At 44.4% G+C, this 17,547-nt stretch overlaps 1 long non-coding RNA gene across 1 annotated transcript in view; it reads right to left on the bottom strand.

The window, feature by feature from the left end:
- Window positions 1–11,482, bottom strand: part of LOC123478931 (uncharacterized) — a 71,498-nt gene extending 60,016 nt beyond the window's left edge. Inside the window, exons 1-2 of the long non-coding RNA XR_006654351.3 lie at window positions 11,357–11,482; window positions 8,996–9,059 (exon numbers count right to left, since the gene is read on the bottom strand). This is a non-coding gene — a long non-coding RNA (uncharacterized lncRNA). The remainder of the gene's footprint in view (window positions 1–8,995; window positions 9,060–11,356) is intronic.
- Between the last annotated feature and the right edge of the window lie 6,065 nt (window positions 11,483–17,547).

The raw sequence follows: 17,547 nt of genomic DNA, 5'->3' as shown, positions 1-17,547 counted from the left end.
AATTTTGCTAGAGCGAAAAGATTGATGGAATTATTATAATATTCAGGCTTCTTCAAAGCACACAATTTCCCACCATAAACTCTAACATATTTAAAGCCTAAAGCATCTGAAAAAATCTGGGAGTAAGAATATATCTTTTAAATTATCACCTTTATCAGCATTACAGCATATTTCCCTTCAGCCTCCCTCAGGTTTTCCCCTGAGAACCTAGCAACGTTATCCTCCTTACAAAAACTTACTCCTCCGAGACAAAATAGGTTCAACAATTTGGCCCAACCGAACCTTTAAAATGTTTATCTTAATAAACAAACCTGAAAAAAGGTGAATTTGCCCACTCCACTGGCTACCTGATGACAAGGCCCCTGGGTTTTAGGGAACCGCCAGGAAATGCGGTCTGTCTGCGTGCTGAAAAGGGCCCCTGTGTGTATAACTGGAAGCAGGCAATGCTCTTTCAGGAACTCATTAGGGCCCTGGTGCTGTTTGCAGAAGAGGCTGGTTAGCCCTGCAGTGTGGCAGGGGTCCCTACTGCAGAGGGTGACAGAGTCTGATGAAAACAAAAGCTCAGTGATGACTCGAATCCTGCTGCTTTCATTTCAAATTCCCTCCCAGAAAGAATTTGGTAGATTTTGTAGAACTGGGCCCTTAAATATATCAAGTTTATGTGAACAGAAGAGTTTGGGGGTAAGAATCAGATTCACTCAATCTCATGATTGGAACCAGGGCTGAGGAAGGGGATCAGAGAAATAATCATTCATTGACAGGCCTGGGCTGGGTCCTTCTTTTGGCCTTTCAGAAGATGAGCTGTTTGGCTCAATGCACCAGCCTATTAGTGTTCAAGGTGTATTTCTCCCCTAGAACCACTGGTTAGTTGACATAATTCAGTTCTTGTGGAGATCTGTGCTGCTATAAAGTGTTCGATTCCTCAGATGCTGTTTGTTTGTTTCAGAAAATGGTTTCTGGATACAGGACACTGTCTTCGCGGTCTTCCTTACGGGCAAAAAGGAAGTGTGGGCTAATAACCCATTTGCACCTGGGCAGATAAATGACAAGACTATCCACAAACCCAGAACAAAACATGGTGGGCAGAAGGGAGGAGTTCAATACTTTTCAGTTCAATTCAACAAAGAGTGATCCAGAGATTCCTGCCTTTTTTTTCTTTTTAAGATTTTACATATTTATTTTTAGAGAGAGAGGAAGGGAGGGAAAAGAGAGGAAGAGAAACATCAGTGTGTGAAAGAAGCATCAATCTGTTGCCTTTTGCATATGCCCCAACAGGTGACCAGCCCACAACCCAGGCAAGAGGGCATGTGACCTGACTGGAAATTGAACCAGTGACCTTTTTTGCTCTGTGGCATGACACCCAACCAACTGAGCCACACCACTCAGGTACAGAGATTTCTGTCTTAAAGGAGTTGATTTCTGTCTTATAGCTCAAAACCAGTGCATCATCATACACTGAGTGTGGTGGTTACTCCGAGGGAATACGCAGCCTGGATTGCCTGGAACAGTCCTAGTTTTCACACTTTACCCAAGTGTCGTTGTTGCTCAGAGAAGTGTTCCTGTTTGCAAGGGTTTGATTCCCAGTCAGGGCACACGCCTGGGTTGCAGGCCAGGTCCCCAGGAGGGAGCACTCAAGAGGCAGCCACACATTGATGTTCCTCATCCTCCCTTTCTCCTTCCCTTCCCCTCTCTCAAAATAAATAAATAAAATCTTTTTAAAAAAGCGTACCTCTTTGGACAACAAATGATATGATCACCAGAAGTGAGAAGAAAGAAGGATTCCAATTGTTTCCTTGGCACTGACTGTCTTCCTAAGCAGGGTGGAACAGCAGTAGCGAGATTGTGATGGCTCCAAGAAGGTTCTCCTAGGCCCTTCAGAAATGGTTCTGGTGTTTGCACCTCCCTGGCTGTGGGAGGAACAGAGTAGCTTTGTTCTGCAGAATAAATGTAACCCCCCACCAATTTTTCTTGCAGATATCAGAGTAGGAATGTCAGATTTAGCAAATAAAAATACAGGAAGTCCATTTAAATTTGAATTTCAGAGAAACAACAAATAATTTTTGAGTATAAGTGATTCAATTCATGGACCATAGTGGGCCAGTGTGTTAATGGTTATGTTCCATGGACACCCCTGCCTGCTCACAGGCGTTCCTTCCCCAAGCTGTTGACAGGGCCTGGACGTCAGAGCGGGCCCTTGGGGAGCCCCTGCCTTCTCTAACATATTCCTCCTGGAGTCAAAACATTTTCTTTTTCTAGGTGGAAGATAAAGGGTTGAACAAGGAGGTCTGCTCCTGGAGGGTGGTGAAGTGAGACAGCCATTTTCTGCCTCTGGAATGAGCAGCTTCTTGGACGGTTCCCAGCTCTGCCTGGAATTCTCAGTCCTTTGACCTCATAATTCTTACTCCTGGCACCAGAACCGGGAGATGTGGAAGACCTGGTGGGGCATGAGAGCATTGGCCTCACTTCCAGTGGGTTTGGTGAGCAGCTTCCCCTTTTTATCCTCACATGCCCTCCCACACCATGGTCTCAGCAGTCTGCGAACGTGGCTGTGTGTTGAAGCCACCAACGCCAGTTTTATTTTTTTTGATATATTTATTGATTATGCTATTACAGTTGTCCCATTTCTGCCCCTTCACTCAACTCCACCCTGCCCACCCCTTCCCTCCCACATTCCCCCCCTATAGTTCATGTCCATGGGTCATACTTATAAGTTCTTTGGCTTCTACATTTCCTACACTATTCTTACCCTCCCTGTCTATTTTCCACCTATCATTTATGCTATTTATTCTCTGTACCTCCCCCCACCTCCCAATCCCCTATTGATAACCCTCCATGTGATCTCCATTTCTGTGGTTCTGTTTCTGTTCTAGTTGTTTGCTTAGTTTTCTTTTGTTTTGGTTTTAGGTGTGTTTGTCAATAACTGTGAGTTTGCTGTCATTTTTACTGTTCATATTTTTTATCTTCTTTTTCTTAGATAAGGCCCTTTAACATTTCATATAATAATGGCTTGGTGATGATGAACTCCTTAAACTTGACCTTATCTGAGAAGCACTTTATTTGCCCTTTCATTCTAAATCATAGCTTTGCTGGATACAGTAATCTTGGCCCTTGCCTTTCATGACTTGGAATACTTCTTGCCAGTCCCTTCTTGCCTGTAAGGTCTCTTTTGAGAAATCAGCTGACAGTCTTATGGGAACCCCTTTGTAGGTAACTGTGTCATTTTCTCTTGCTGCTTCTAAGATTCCCTCCTTCTGTTTAATCGTGCTGGCTTCCACCTGAGGGGGGATTCCAGGGCACAGGGGTCACCTTGGTCAAACACAAAGGAAACCATGCACACACACACACACACACACACACACACTTATGAAACAGGTTTCAAACCTTGGGCAAAATCTGGGAGAACGAGAGAGAGAGAGAGAGAGAGAGAGAGGAAGAAGGAGGAGGAAGAGGAGGAGAAAGAAGAGAGAAGAGAAGAGAAGAGAAGAGAAGAGAAGAGAAGAGAAGAGAAGAGAAGAGAAGAGAAGAGAAGAGAAGAGAAGAGAAGAGAGGGAGGGAGGAAATTTATTTTATAGATTTCTTGAGGAATAAAAGGTATACCAAGGCACCCAATAGACAAATGCACAATGTAAACACATGTATAATGTAAAACTAACAGCACATATACCCTCCCGTAGGACTCCATTACCAAAGATTATATGACAACAACTACAAAGGAGAGGTCAGGAAACTAGCTCATGGGCAAATCCATTCTACTCTCTGTGTTTTATAAATAAAGCTTTATTGGAACACACCATGCCCATTCATTTACATATTGACTACAGCTACTTTTTGCCCTACAAAGGCAGGGTTGAGTAGTTACAACAGAGACTGGCCCACAAACCTAAACTATTTACTTTCTGGCCCTTTTCAGGGCTGACGCCTCCTCTGAGGCATGCCCTCCCGATAAATCAGAGTCATGAGGTTTGTAGAGCAAGTGAGCCGCGCTAGCAGTGTTCACTCCAGCTGGGGTTCTGTGTGACACACCCAGGGGCTCTACCACGGGAAGGCCCAGGCTGCCTCCTGATTGCACGGTCTCTGCCTGCAGAAACCAGGCTCCCTGGAAGGCTCTCTCACAGCTAGCTCTAATCAGCCTCCTAGACAGACACCACTGTCTATTTCCTCACACAGTTACCCTGCAGGAAGAAGAGGCAAAAGGCATGACTGTCTAGAGCTCAGGAATGGACCCATCAAGCAGGCCAATGAGAGCTGGGGGAGCGGATCCAAGTACTTCTGGGAGAGCACTGGGGTGGCAACCAAAGGAGCGGCTCTGAATTTGAACCACGCCCACCTAACACCAGAGAGGACCACCTCCCCTTCCCCAAGGGAAATTCCTGGCAGGAAAGAGGTGGGAGAGAATTGAAAGAGTGACAGCCAGTGGATCACGAGGGGAGTTGCCTTCAAGGCTGACTGTGAACGGGACAGAACCTGAAGTTCGATGTACCAGGACACACCTGCTGAGTTCCATGCACGACGGACTGTCCTGAACTTTGTGTGTCGGCCCCCATTTCACACATTTTTATTCTTTTCACTGAAGTGACTTATTAAATATGTCACTTGGTGGGATTGTGTTGTTATTGCTTTGCAAGACTTTCCAGATGAGAAAGCCCACAAATCAGAGAAAATCCTGTCAGACCTTGTGCTGAAATTTCTGGTTCACAAAGTTTCATCAGCAGATCTAGAAACCAAAATAGGACCTGCCTCCAGCAAAATTATGCAGTGGATAAAGTTTGCCTGCCAAGCCTTTTCTCTCCCTTTCTCTCTTCCCATGGTACAGCCTTCCTCCCATTCTGACCCCACAGCATCATCGCAGGCTCACTGGCCCGGGTGTTTGAGACCAGTCTCGGGGTTCCCTCTTGATGTTGAGCTTGGGGGTGCTGGATGAAAACCTCGTTCTATTAACCGAAGAATGTTTTGCTCCGTGGAGAAAGTGGTGGAAGAAGCTGAGGGGCAGAGAGGCTCATGCCACTATGAGAGCTCATGACATGCAGTCAGTATCCATTCCACGGACAGCCGGGAAGGTTTTGAGAATCCTTGCTGAAGTCAGACCCATTTGAAACCGGAACCTTTAACTAGAAATGGAAGGCAAATCCTTTGCTTGATTCTTGAGTTTAGTGTCCAAGTGATTTGGGCAACTTTTTTTTTTCAGACTCTCAGTTTCCATCTCTGTGATGCAGAGCTGGTTACCACTGAGGGGTGAGTAAAGCTGTCCGCTGACTCTGTCGTTTACAGCTCCAAAGCAGTGCCATGTGACAGCCAAGATGGAGATCTGCGGATGCCCCCAGAACCATGGGTAAGTGTCGCTCCGGCACCTGGTCTCCTGCTTGCACCCCCACAATCTAAAGTGGCTTAAGGGAAAGTTACCCAGGGATGGGACTGTCCCCAGGAGGACTGGATCCATCAGAAAGGACTTGAAGTAGAAAAAGAGCTGGCCCAACTTCCACCCCTGGGCTTCCTCCACTGGGCCCTGTGCTGGCCAGAGATTTTGGCCAGTGTTTATGGTTGCAGAAACTCAGTTCATTGTAAGTCAACCTTATAATCCCTTCAGCCCACAGGTCCGCTGCCCCCACCAGACACTTTTAATACTTCTAGCCACTTTTAAGGTCTAGCCCCTCCCAACCCAACACTCCAGGCTGGCTGTCCTACAATTCACACTGCAAGCCTAGAATTTTTCTCCTTTTGGCACTGCTAAGGGGAGAGGTGTTGAAAGGAAGCCGGAGCAGATGGAAATGGGATTCCATTACTTTGTAAATATCTGAATGGCATTTCTTTTTAATGCGATATGAGAATTTTAGCACGTTTAAAAATTTCCCTACCCTAATCATAAAGCCCGTTTTTATTAAAGGCACACACACCTCACTGTTAGCTGTTAGCTGGAGACGTTTTGGCTCTGAGGTTGGTTTCTATGTGAGAATTCCATCCTGGGCACTGTTTTAAGTCTGTTAGTAACTGGCTTAGCACTTGCCAGTTTCCCTCCCTGGGTAATGACAGAGACACTAACACAATAGCAAAGCTGTTAATCCCAAACATGTTATTAATAAGGCAAGCTGCCTTGCTAGAGGTTGAGAGAGGATAAGGAGACATATGTGGAAATGCTAATATGCGAGCTCATACTCTCTCATACCCATGGATTTGCAGATAATGAAGTATGTCCTGCTTTTCTCAAAATATCACTGTACTTAATCAACTTAGAGCTTCCTCACTAATCACATACCATCAACTGCTGTTTGGTTATCTGGGAGGTAGTGAAGGTAAAGAGTAAGTGTAGATGAGTTCACTCAACGGATGGCACCCAACGGATTCTTGTGGGACTTAACTTTCTTCATCACTTTTGGCACGCTCCTCTATGTAATTTATCGATCCTTTGAACACATGGTAGACTCCATGGCTATTTACTTTTGAAAAGAAAATCAACATGTGTGAGTAAAAACAAACCCCTCTCAATCTGGGCTTTAGTTGCCAAAAAAAAAAAAAAAAAGGCCAAATGAAAAAGGCTGACTATTGTACAGCTTGGTCCAAATGTAGTTTCGGAAGCATGAAGTGGCCAAGTTCAAGTATGAGAAGGTAGAAGAAAGGAGAGAAGTCATGGAAACTGATTCTTTCCTTTCCCCAGAGAACAGGTGCAAGCAGCTGTGGAGGACCCACACAAAGGTCAACTTTGATTTGAAAATAAAATTGTACTGTGGACAGCCGAGGTCATATTTACCTAGCTCAGAACATCCTTGTCCTGGTCATGCTTGAAATTTGATGGAACTCGTCATGTGACCGCTCTGGTGGCGGCAGAGGTGTAGCCGCTGACCAAACTGATGCATCTTGCCTGACATAATGTTCTGGAAAGGCGCAAGTAATTCTTTAACTGAGCCGTAAATCAGAAAACTTTGGGAGCGTTAAAGTAGTATCATGGTCTGAGTTTACCTCTGTAGACTTGGTTTCAGTTTAGTGCAGGCTCCTGAGAATTGCAGTTTCCAAAGCTTTTCAAGTGATTCTGGTGCTCACCCACGTTTGAAAAGAATTTCTGTTTTCCAGATTTTGGTATTTCACAGATGGGTTACATTATTTTTAAAAAGTGCCAAGTGAGGAAAAAGGAACTGTCCGCTATCACCACTGTTTCATGAAGGAGAGAGCAGATTAACACCAAGGAAAAAATTGGAAGGGCAGATCTTTAAACACATTTCATGTTATAAAACTCACTATGTTGCCACACCCACGTTTATGGCAGCATCGCTCACCGAGGTGCCAGGGATGGAAGTAACCACAGTACGCACGGACAAATGAGTGGGTAAATAAAATGTGGGACACGCCCACAATGGGATATTATTCAGCTTTTAAAAGGAAGGACATTCTGACACCTGCTATGACATGGCCAGACCTTGAGGACACGATGCTAAGTGAAATAAGCCAGTCACAAGAGGACAAATATTACTGTACTCTATTTCCATGAGATTCCCAGAGCCGCCAAATTCATAGAGACAGAAAGTAGAGAGATGGATTCCAGGGTGTGCGCATTGGGGGAGGAGGGGAGTTATTTTTTAATGGGTTATGAAGTTTCAGTTGAGTAAGATGAAAAAGTTCTGGAAAAGTTCTGTGACAGTTGCACAACAATATGAATGTACTTAATGTTACTGAACTGTGAAGTTAAAGATAATTAAAATGGTCAATTTTCCATTATATATATTTTACTCCGATGAAAAAAATCATAACGTTGCCTTTACTTTTCTCATTTTGTTCGGTAAACTGTCACTGGAGAGCCGCTGCCAGGCGAAGTGATCTCCGTGGCTTAGAGAGAGGACGCGGCCGTGGGCGCAGTCGCCCGGGGGCCTCTCCCATCAGAAAGCCTTGCCTCCAGGCAGTCCGCAGCAACCTAACGCAGGCTGGGGGTGCGGAGACACTTCCGGATCATAAACACATTAGCCATGCTCTTGGAGAAACTAAACAACCCCCTCAAACATGGAAGTGCCCCAGTCAACTTGCCCTTGAAAGCGCTTGCGCAGTTTCACAGGCGGAGATGCCTAGAGGATGATACACCCAGGAAAGTTTTCAGGAGACCAGAGAGTTGGCCCTAGGATTTGTCTGAGTAGGCAGTAACAGTCAGCGCACCCCCTTTTTCCCTTCGCAAAGCAATAGAGCAACACAGAAAAGAACTGCATAGAGGTTAAAAGCAAAGCAATTTGATACCCGCAGGAAGCCATTTACAGCCGAGATGTTCTCTGAGACAGAGTTAATTGTTGGTGAAATGACAGGATTACACAAAGAGCTATATTGTTCTTTATTATAGTTGTGTGTGTGTGTGTGTATATATATATAGTGTGTGTGTGTGTATATATATATATATATATAGTGTGTGTGTGTACATACACACACACGAAGTGAGGTTCATGATCCTCAGGAGGTTATGAGTGGTTAGTAAGTTTTTCAAATTCAGATTAATCTGTCCTTAGCAACACAGACCCTGATAGCCTACAAGGTGGGCCATGTAGCTGGAGTTTGTAATCATGGAATTTTCATACTGCATTAAGAATCTCTGTGGGTGATAATGGAGCACTAAAATAGCTAGCATTGCACTGATGTTTCTCACTCTCTACATTTGTTTAATTCCTTTGCCAGAGACACATACTTAACTTGTCTTGGTAGATTTTTGTAATGTGTCTTTCAAATGGAAAAACTGTATTAAAGCATTCCAACTTTATCAAGTAGCAAAAACACCCAGGCTGCTGGCCAGAATTTGCATGTTTGTTACTGCATTCCATACCCAGATATCTCAGGGCTGGAGAATAATAACAATTTTCTAAAATGTTATTAGATCCATAATTCTGGCAGCAGGTTCATTCACTTAGCCATTTCCATTAAAGCGGTAATTATTGGCACATAATCTTAGGGAGCATCATGCATAATGGTAATCAATTCCAGGTGAAATAAAAGGCTAAGTACCTACTGTGTGTAATGCTCTATAATTTCTTACCTTTATCTAGCACTTCAGGATTGTGAAGGTCATCTTCAATACTGCATTTGATTCTGACAGAACGCTGCGAGGAAGATAAACAGGTTAATATACAAGGAAACTGAGGCTCAGAACGATTGAATACTTGCTCAAGACCTGGGAGTTAGTAAGTGATAGAGTCAGAAATCAAATCCAGGTTTTCTCAAGCCTACCCCAGCCTTCTCTGTGCTGCCCCACATTACTCCTCCTCATTGTCACCACTCACTGTTGGTATTGCTCTGAAATTATTCTTTATTATTCCGCTGAGTAAATTCTTGTGCCAATGTGTTTTTCTTCTGGAATGCTGTGCAATTTCACTAAGCAACAAGCCATGTGATTCAGACTGTCTTATTTTCATAAGCTCCACGCACTTGGCTATGCCACTCAATTCTTCTGCTTTCCCCTTTACCAATGATAACTTTGTGTGCCTGTTTCTTCCAAGAAGACAAAAAGGAGAAGCTTTGCCTTTGCCCAAGTGTGGGTAGTGTGACATGGTGTGCAGTGAGGTCAATAGACCCAAGTTCTAGTCTTGCTTCTGGCACTGACTATAGACATGAAACGTTGGACAAGGCATTATACCACTGCAGGCCTTAGTTTCCTACCAAATAAATGTAAAGAAATTGTAATGCCTTTGCTGAGCTTCTCAGAAGACTGAGGTTACAAATAAATATGTGAAGAATTTGAAAATAATTAAATTCCTATTAAGGTGAGTACTGCGAAGTCTTTTTAGAATTCCTACTAGCACTAAAAGTGAGAGGTAGGTAAGAAACGTCCCAGTGACTGTCCCGGGTCAAAGAGATTCTGATTACATTTCTGTGTGTCTGTGGGGTGGGAAGTGTGGATGAGAATACAGGAGGAGGTAGAACATGACCTTTCACTCCAGGGACCTAATGTCCTAGGGATAGACACATAGTCTCAGTTCCCTAAGGACCCAGTGTTGTAAAGTCTGGGCATCAGAATAAAACAAGACTTTCTCCATTTCTGGTAGGTGCAGAAACACAGAAGTACTTGGATGGATAGTTTGACAGGGACCTCAGTGAAGATAAAAGTAAAATTATCTGAGAATAACTAAATAACAGTGGTAAGAATACATAGATATTTTTATGGGATAGACTAAGAAGGATCCTGATTCCAATCTGCATTCCCTGCTCACTAAGAACGTAGTGGTCACATTCTTTAAGGAATGTGACCAGAGGAATCATCTTTTCGCCTTTTCTCCATGTCCCAGATCTTGTTGTTTCAAACCATTAACATTGAGATGGCTGTTTTTCATTACAAGTCTTACTGATCACAGAAAAAATAATAGTCTGTCTGAGTTTTCCATTTTTTAAGAACTAAAACTTCACCAATTTACACCTATGAAAAATTCTGCCTCCTTCCAACACTCTCTGCAAATAATTAGTGACAGCTTGATGACTTGTTAACAAAAATGGCGGCATGATACTTGAGCTCTCTATCCCTCAAACCTTAGTTTTAAATCTTCCTTCCTTCTACTTTACTCAGTGTCTTCTCTGCTACGTAGTGTTGGGAGGCATAATTTAAGTCTCTTTTCACGGAAAGAATTCCTTGCTGCTTGAAAGCACCGGCTGAAAAAGATCACCCACTGCACAGTGCCTCATCACCCCTGCGATACACATTGGACTCCCCCCGGCGCTCGTCACTCGGGAGTCGTTCAGGGACACGACGACTTAATTACCTCATGTTCAATATTGTGAATTTCTGCTATTTCTCTCAGGATAGACCTGAACCACAAGAAGAAAGCCCTTTAACGGCCTTGGGTTGAGAATCATGTAAAATACTGGCCAAGATTTTCCCTTTCTAATCGCCTCCCTTCTTTTCATACCTTAGTTTGGAAAGAACATTCTCTCTGCCCCAGGTCTCCAGAATGATGAGATGGGTCTCCAGCATTTGGATTATGAACAGGTTCGTTATCTGCAGCTTACTGCACTTGTCTCTGTGAGGGTCTGCAGGTAACAGGAGCACTGCGCTTTCTCTGCCCACCGAATCAGGACAAAAGAGTTGTTCAATAACTCTCCCTTTCTGGTCACTTCCAAACAAAGGATTCTCTCAGGAAGAAAAAAAGTCCTAAACAATATCTCCCTTGAAAAAATTCAAGATTGTATTATTTGACCTCTGGGTCTGATACCAAGATTGTGTAACTTTCGGAAAGGCAGCCATGAGCAGGCTGCCACAAATCTGTTTTCAAGAACAGGATGATCTACCGTGTGATGGGGCAGGCCCGCACCCCACTGGCTGCGACCTTCCTCCAGCTGGCTCACAGCTGCTAGCCCAGGGAGTAAGGGTCAAAATATTAAAAAGCCTGCCCCTTCTGTGATATCCTACCTTAACATCCTTGCATCCTCAGAGGCAGGCGCTTGAAGCTCAGAAAAACAGAAGACAACCTAAAATGGGAAAAAATAGGATTGTAAGTAAAAGACAATCTAGGCCCTCAATGAGCGATTATGCAGCCATGCGGAGGGCTGATCACAATGACGTGTCATCACTACTCCGGAGCTGTGGGTCCCCAGGGCTGTGAGACTGTGAGACTGTGACTGGGGCTGTGCTAGAGGGACTTAAAGGCGGACCCAATATTTACTGCAGATCAGGTCACGTTCCGGTGTTTCAGAACTTTCCACTGTAATCAAAATAATCTGACAAGTTCAGATGATTATAAGACAAGGTCTCAGAGACCTAGAACATGAATTGACTCTGTTTTTGCACAAGTGTTCAAGGAACGTTCCTCTGTGAGGGGGGGGCGGGGAGAGGAAGGGTCAGTGCCCCCTGTATAGTGCGACCAGATATCCCGTTTTTTTCCATGGACATTTGAGGTCTGCACTTGTTGCTCTGACTCAATAATGCTTTCTCTTCGATTCGGAAGTGTCCCAGTTTGGCAGATGAATTATGGGGTCACTCTAGCCATATGATACTTGGATTTTCTTCTCCAAAAGGAATGGGTTCACTGGCCTTGCACACGGCTCGTCAGGTAAGTTGTGTGTTTGTGTAGGAGGGTCTATGAGTGAAACCGTCTGTTAAGCAGCACTGATACAAAACGTTAGGGAGAGATCGTTCTTGCCCAGCTAACTGAACCAAAATATGTGACGCCAGAGGGCATGTATGCCAAATGTTTCTGAGACAAAATTTTCTCCTCACCTTTCCCCTCACTTTACAACATGAACACGGAGCCAGGGCATTTTGACCAAGGAGAGAGCTGAGCAGCCATTATTTACCTACTGTCTGTAGAGCAGGACCAACACAGGGTGGGCAAAGGTAGGTTCACGGTTGCTGTATGGGAAATAATACCATAATTAATGAATAATAATACAAGAATAAACTGGGTTTTGTGTACTCACCACTCACTGTAAGCCTACCTTTGCCCACCCCTGTGTAAAACTTCGAAAGTAAATGGGGAGGATTGAGAACACTGCAGACGTGTGGAACAGCGAATTCCATCACTTGAATGCCCAAACCCGTAACTGTTGCGCCGTGCTGTTTCTAGCCAAGCTGATGAAAGACGTGCCTTGTGGTGCCGCGTGCAATCTCCCAGGCCCCACCCCTGGCGCTCCCGCCGGTGCAACAGAACTCTGCCTCGTCCAGTTGTGTTCACGTCTGAAGATGACTGACATCAGTGGAGAGCTCCTTATTTCCAAATATACTTTGGGTTGGTAATCATAAATTGTTGTCCTTGGACACAATTCTCCGTCTTACTGGTTATTGCACTGATATTATGTAAATAACAGGTTAGTATGACTAACAAAAGGAATCTAACTTTGATTTCAAAATAAAATATGAAGTTTTTTTCTGACTGACTGAAAAAAAATTCAGGGAAATAAGAGGTGAATGTCCTATAGCAAGAAATTAAAGTTGGATACAGTGATGTTTAAAAAAAGGGTTTATTAACTTTAGATTAAACAGACATGAGGTATTCAATTCAAATGATTTCTGAGGTTTTAAAACTATCATATTCTGTGATTAATACAGTAAATGTATGTTTGATTGAAATATTAAGCAGAGGGAAATAAATAATAGAGTTTTAAATATATATATTCTCATTAGGAATGCAGGGCTGAGGTAGAAAGTCCAGTAAAAATACGGCTTGCTGCTAGGAGATGAATGATATTATTTACGGAACTCTTTTGGACACGTCAGGATGTTCTCATCTGCATGTGTAGCCTGACTGGTGAATTATGACCCGAGATTTCAAATCACTGTCTCTGAACTTGAGCCAGAAATATAAGGTGCTTTGCAGGCCAACCTCCTCTCTTCTGTTTGTTCCTCGCACTCTGCTTGCCACGTAGTCTGGCCACGAGGGTGGGGTGGGACATCCGGATGAAGTCAGTATTACATCCCATCACGTTAAAACAACTAGATGAAAAAGAATTTGTCAAACTTTGGTGCCATGTAGACTTAAAATTTTCTTTTGTCTGATTGGATTTAATCTACCAATCCAACTGAGATTTCTTTCTTTTTTCTTTTTTTTTTTTTGACTAAAGTGAAGAACAACTAACCTGGGCTAGCACTAGGAAGAGAAAAAGTCAATGGCTCAGTTCAAGGGGAAGCAGAAGGCAGAAGCCGTAATCATTTTTTGTTGTAAACTTGCCTATAAATAGACCAAAAATCTCTAAATAATATGCAAATACACATATGACTTTAAATACCCTCTGACACTAAGATATTTGGCTCTAAGCAAGGTCATGTGATCCCTTCCATTTTTGGTGACCTAATCCATAAAATAAGGGCATTCTTGCATTTTTCATTCAACCAATATTTTCTGAGCACACATTATGTGTCAGTAACTGTGAGAGGCTCTAGGAATTCAATGGTGAACAAAATATAGGCACAGTCTTGTCCACATGGAGCAATCCCTCTGAAGGGAAATAAGGTTGGCTACAAAACAACCACATAAACAATTGTAAAACTGCATCCGATACATGTTGCAGTTTTACAATTGCACAAAGGGGCCTGTGCTGTGAGAGTCGATAATGTGTGAGTGACCTGGTCAGGGAGGTCAGGAAGAGGTGTTAAGGAGAGATCTGAAAGTTCTGCTAGGTCAAGTGGAGGAGGAGGAAACAATTGCAAGATAGAAAACCGCACATACAAGGGCCCAGTGGCAGGAGGGGAAGCAAGGTAACTATGAGGGACTGGAAACAGGCCAGTGTGGCTGGAGCCCGGAGAGCAAAGCTGAATACAATGGAGATGAGGCTGGGAAGGTCAAAAAGGAGTCAGACTGTGGACAGCTTTGACGATCCTGTTACACAGTTTTGGCGCCACTGTAAGACCATCAAGGAGTTTTAAACAGAAGGGTGATGTGATTGGAATTGAGAAGTTCTGTGCCACACAAATTCCCCTTCAAAAATGAAGAATCTCTTACCCCAGCTGCAGAGAGTCCTGCCAGAAGGCAGCCCTCAGCTACCAAATCCCTTTGGAATTGCCTGAATACAGAGCCCTGATGCCCAAGGTTACACCCCTTTCCAGGGCTCATATCCGGAGCAGTGCAGGAGTATGAAGGCCTGGCCTGCTTCTCCCACCTTGGGACAGCTCTGAAGGGCCATTCCTTCTTCAGAAATTCCCACAGTGTTGGCCGTCAGTTGAAACTTCAGTTGAAACTTCAGTTGAAACTTGCAGCTCAACTACTCCCTCTTCCCAAGCTTACTTCCCTTCTTCTCCATAGGAAATCCTGCCTGCCTAATCAGCTTCTTGAATTCGACTCTCTGTCGTGAGTCCATTTCCTTAGACACCAACCTGTGACAGGCTGGAAGTCACATGGAGAATGATCTGGAGAGCAGCTGGTGGTACAGGTGGTGGCCCGGATATATAACCGAGGGTGGTAATGTGTTTCCGAATATGGTTATGATGAGAGAGGCATAGGGAGAGTGGGCACATTTAGAAAATGTTTGGGAAATAACGAATAATAGGATTTGGTGACAAAGTGATATGGGAAGAGTGATGGCAGAAAGTTAGAATCATGACGACTCCTTGGTCTCTGGCTCGCACAGCTGGGAACACTCAGAATCAGGTGTGAGGGAAAGAGCAAAAGTTTCCTCTCTTGGTACTTGTCAGGTTGAGACATTCATGTAGAGTTCTGAAGAAGGAAGGTATAGGAGACGGTTCTGCGTGGTGTGGGCCCAGCTCCCACTTGGAAGGGCCAGTGAGTGTGAGGTCTGGCACATAGGACCCACGCCCACAGATAGGTTCTCCCGTGGGGAATCAGGCCTGTATTGTACCTAGGCTGCTTTGAGACTTGCTTTTTGCTAAAACTCCCTCACCCTGAATTGAGGCAGCAAACATTTACTGCGTATCTTTAAAGTAACTTCCTAAAATCTATGCTAAACCTTCCAAGGACAAGTGTAACCAGTTCAACCACTTTTCTCTTTACATTTGCAAATATCTTTCTTTTTTGATGTATTTAGCAACATCCTTCCCTTTGTTTTGTGTAAAAGGTAACCACTTAAAGCAAACCTGTACATAGTAAATGAGGACCATCCTCAATGTAATGTGCCCAGAAAAGCAATAAAAGCCTGTCAAGGCAGGGGTGGGGCGCTCTTCTCCTGAGAGAGCGGCCATGCCGTCCCTTTTCCTCCACAGGACTTGGTAGTCCATGTGAATGTCTCCTCTCAGCCACAACGTCGCAGACACTGCAGGCCAGTGTCCCCATCAGGAAGGGTGTGGTCTGAGGAGTACAGACCATGGGAATATGTGTCTAGATTGTAAAGGGTGCCGTGGAGGAAGATAAAATTATTTGGGGAAAAGGATCAGACTATGAAGAGAAACGGGTCTAGGTCTGGACCTAGGGGGATTAACCTCAATGTCCCTCCCAGTTCTGATATTCTATATTTCCACACCCTCATGAGCTCTAGAAGCATATTTTGTAGCCTTTTAGAAGTAACCCCCTCTTTGAAAATGAGAAGGAAGTTAGGGCCTGCTCCCCAGAAAATAATTTATTGTTTTAATATGCAGTTTGTGCACTATTTCTGGCAGTCCCACACCTCTAAGGTTACCCCTAGATTTCTTATGACCCACAGTCCCTAGGTCATACACTCATACTCTAGAGCACAGGTCCCTACCCCTGGGGCCACAGACTGCTAAAGGTCTGTGACCTGTTAGGAACTGGGCCACACAGCAGGAGGTGAGGGGTGGGTGAGTGAGCGAAGCTTTATCCGTATTTGCAGCCACTCCCCATGGCTCACGTTACTGCCTGAGCTCCACCTCCTATCAGAGCAGCAGGGGCATTAGATTCTCATAGGAGCGTGAACCCTACTGTGAGCCGCGCATGTGAGGAATCTAGGTGGCGCTCTCCTTATGAGAATCTAATGCGTGATGATCCGAGGTGGAGCTGAGGCAGTGATGCTAATGCTGGGGAGGGGCTGCAAATACAGATTATCACTAGCAGAGAGGTTTGACTGTGCAGAGACTGTAATAAATCAATTGCCTGCAGACTCATACCAAACCCCGATCAGTGAGGGGCAAGTGACAAGCTGTGTGTGGTGGCAGGCTTTATCGTGGCAGGTTCCATTGTACAGCTGCATCCGGTGGCAGGATTTATGTCAGAACCCAACGCTTACTTTAGTTGCGCATGGCCTGCCTATTATTTTATTCACTACTTCCGTCGGCGCTTCTTTCCTGCACGGCGCACTTGTCTCAGGCACAGTTTTGGTAGGCCCACATGCTAACTCTAGCCAAAATGAGTAAAAAACAAACGTCACTGGAGAGCTTCTTTGAAAAGGGGAAAGACCCAATGATGAGACAGCCAACAAAAAGAAAGGCTGCATTTATAAGAAAATACCAAGAGTCCTACTTATATGAAGGGTTCTTTGCAATAGGTGATTCACACTCTCCAAGCCCACTTCATGTAATGTGTGGCAACCAGATATCCAATGAAGCCATGAGACCTGCAAAGCTGCTTTGTCACATGTAGACCAAGACCCTGCATTAAAGGACAAGCCTTTGGAGTTTTTCAAAAGAAAAAAACGCGAACATTAAGAAGTTATTAAAGGCCACCACTTACTTCATCAAACATGTCTGCACTGAGAGCATCGTTTTTAGTGGCTAACCGCATTGCTGAAGCTTAGAAGCCCTTTACTGTTGCTGAAGAGTTGATCCTGACTGCTGCTAAGGACGTTTGTCGTGAACTTTTAGGAGAGGCTGCAGTTCAAAAGGTGGCATGTGTTCCTCTTTCGGCTGGCACCATAACTAGACAAATTGATGAAACAGCAGAGGATACGGAGGCACGAGTGTTAGAGAGGATGAATGACTCACTGTGGTACGCTATCCAGGTTGACGAGCCTCCTGATGTTGGCCACAAGGCAACCACGCTTGTTTTTGTGCGATGTATTTTTCAGGAGGACGTGCACGAGAAAATGTTGTGTGAGCTTTTGTTGTCACAACATCACACTGCAGAGCCATCTAGTCTCTGAATGATGACACATCAGGAAAACTGCGTCGGTCATTTTGTGTTGCTATGTGCATGGTGGGAGCAGCTGCCATGACGGGACAGCTTTCTGGCTTCACTACTCGGGTCAAAGAAGTCACTTCTGAAT

Source organism: Desmodus rotundus, chromosome 5 (genome assembly GCF_022682495.2).
Source record: "Desmodus rotundus isolate HL8 chromosome 5, HLdesRot8A.1, whole genome shotgun sequence".
Lineage (NCBI taxonomy): Eukaryota > Metazoa > Chordata > Mammalia > Chiroptera > Phyllostomidae > Desmodus > Desmodus rotundus.
Note: the sequence above shows the minus strand (reverse complement) of the source record. Positions and strands in the feature narration are given on the sequence as shown.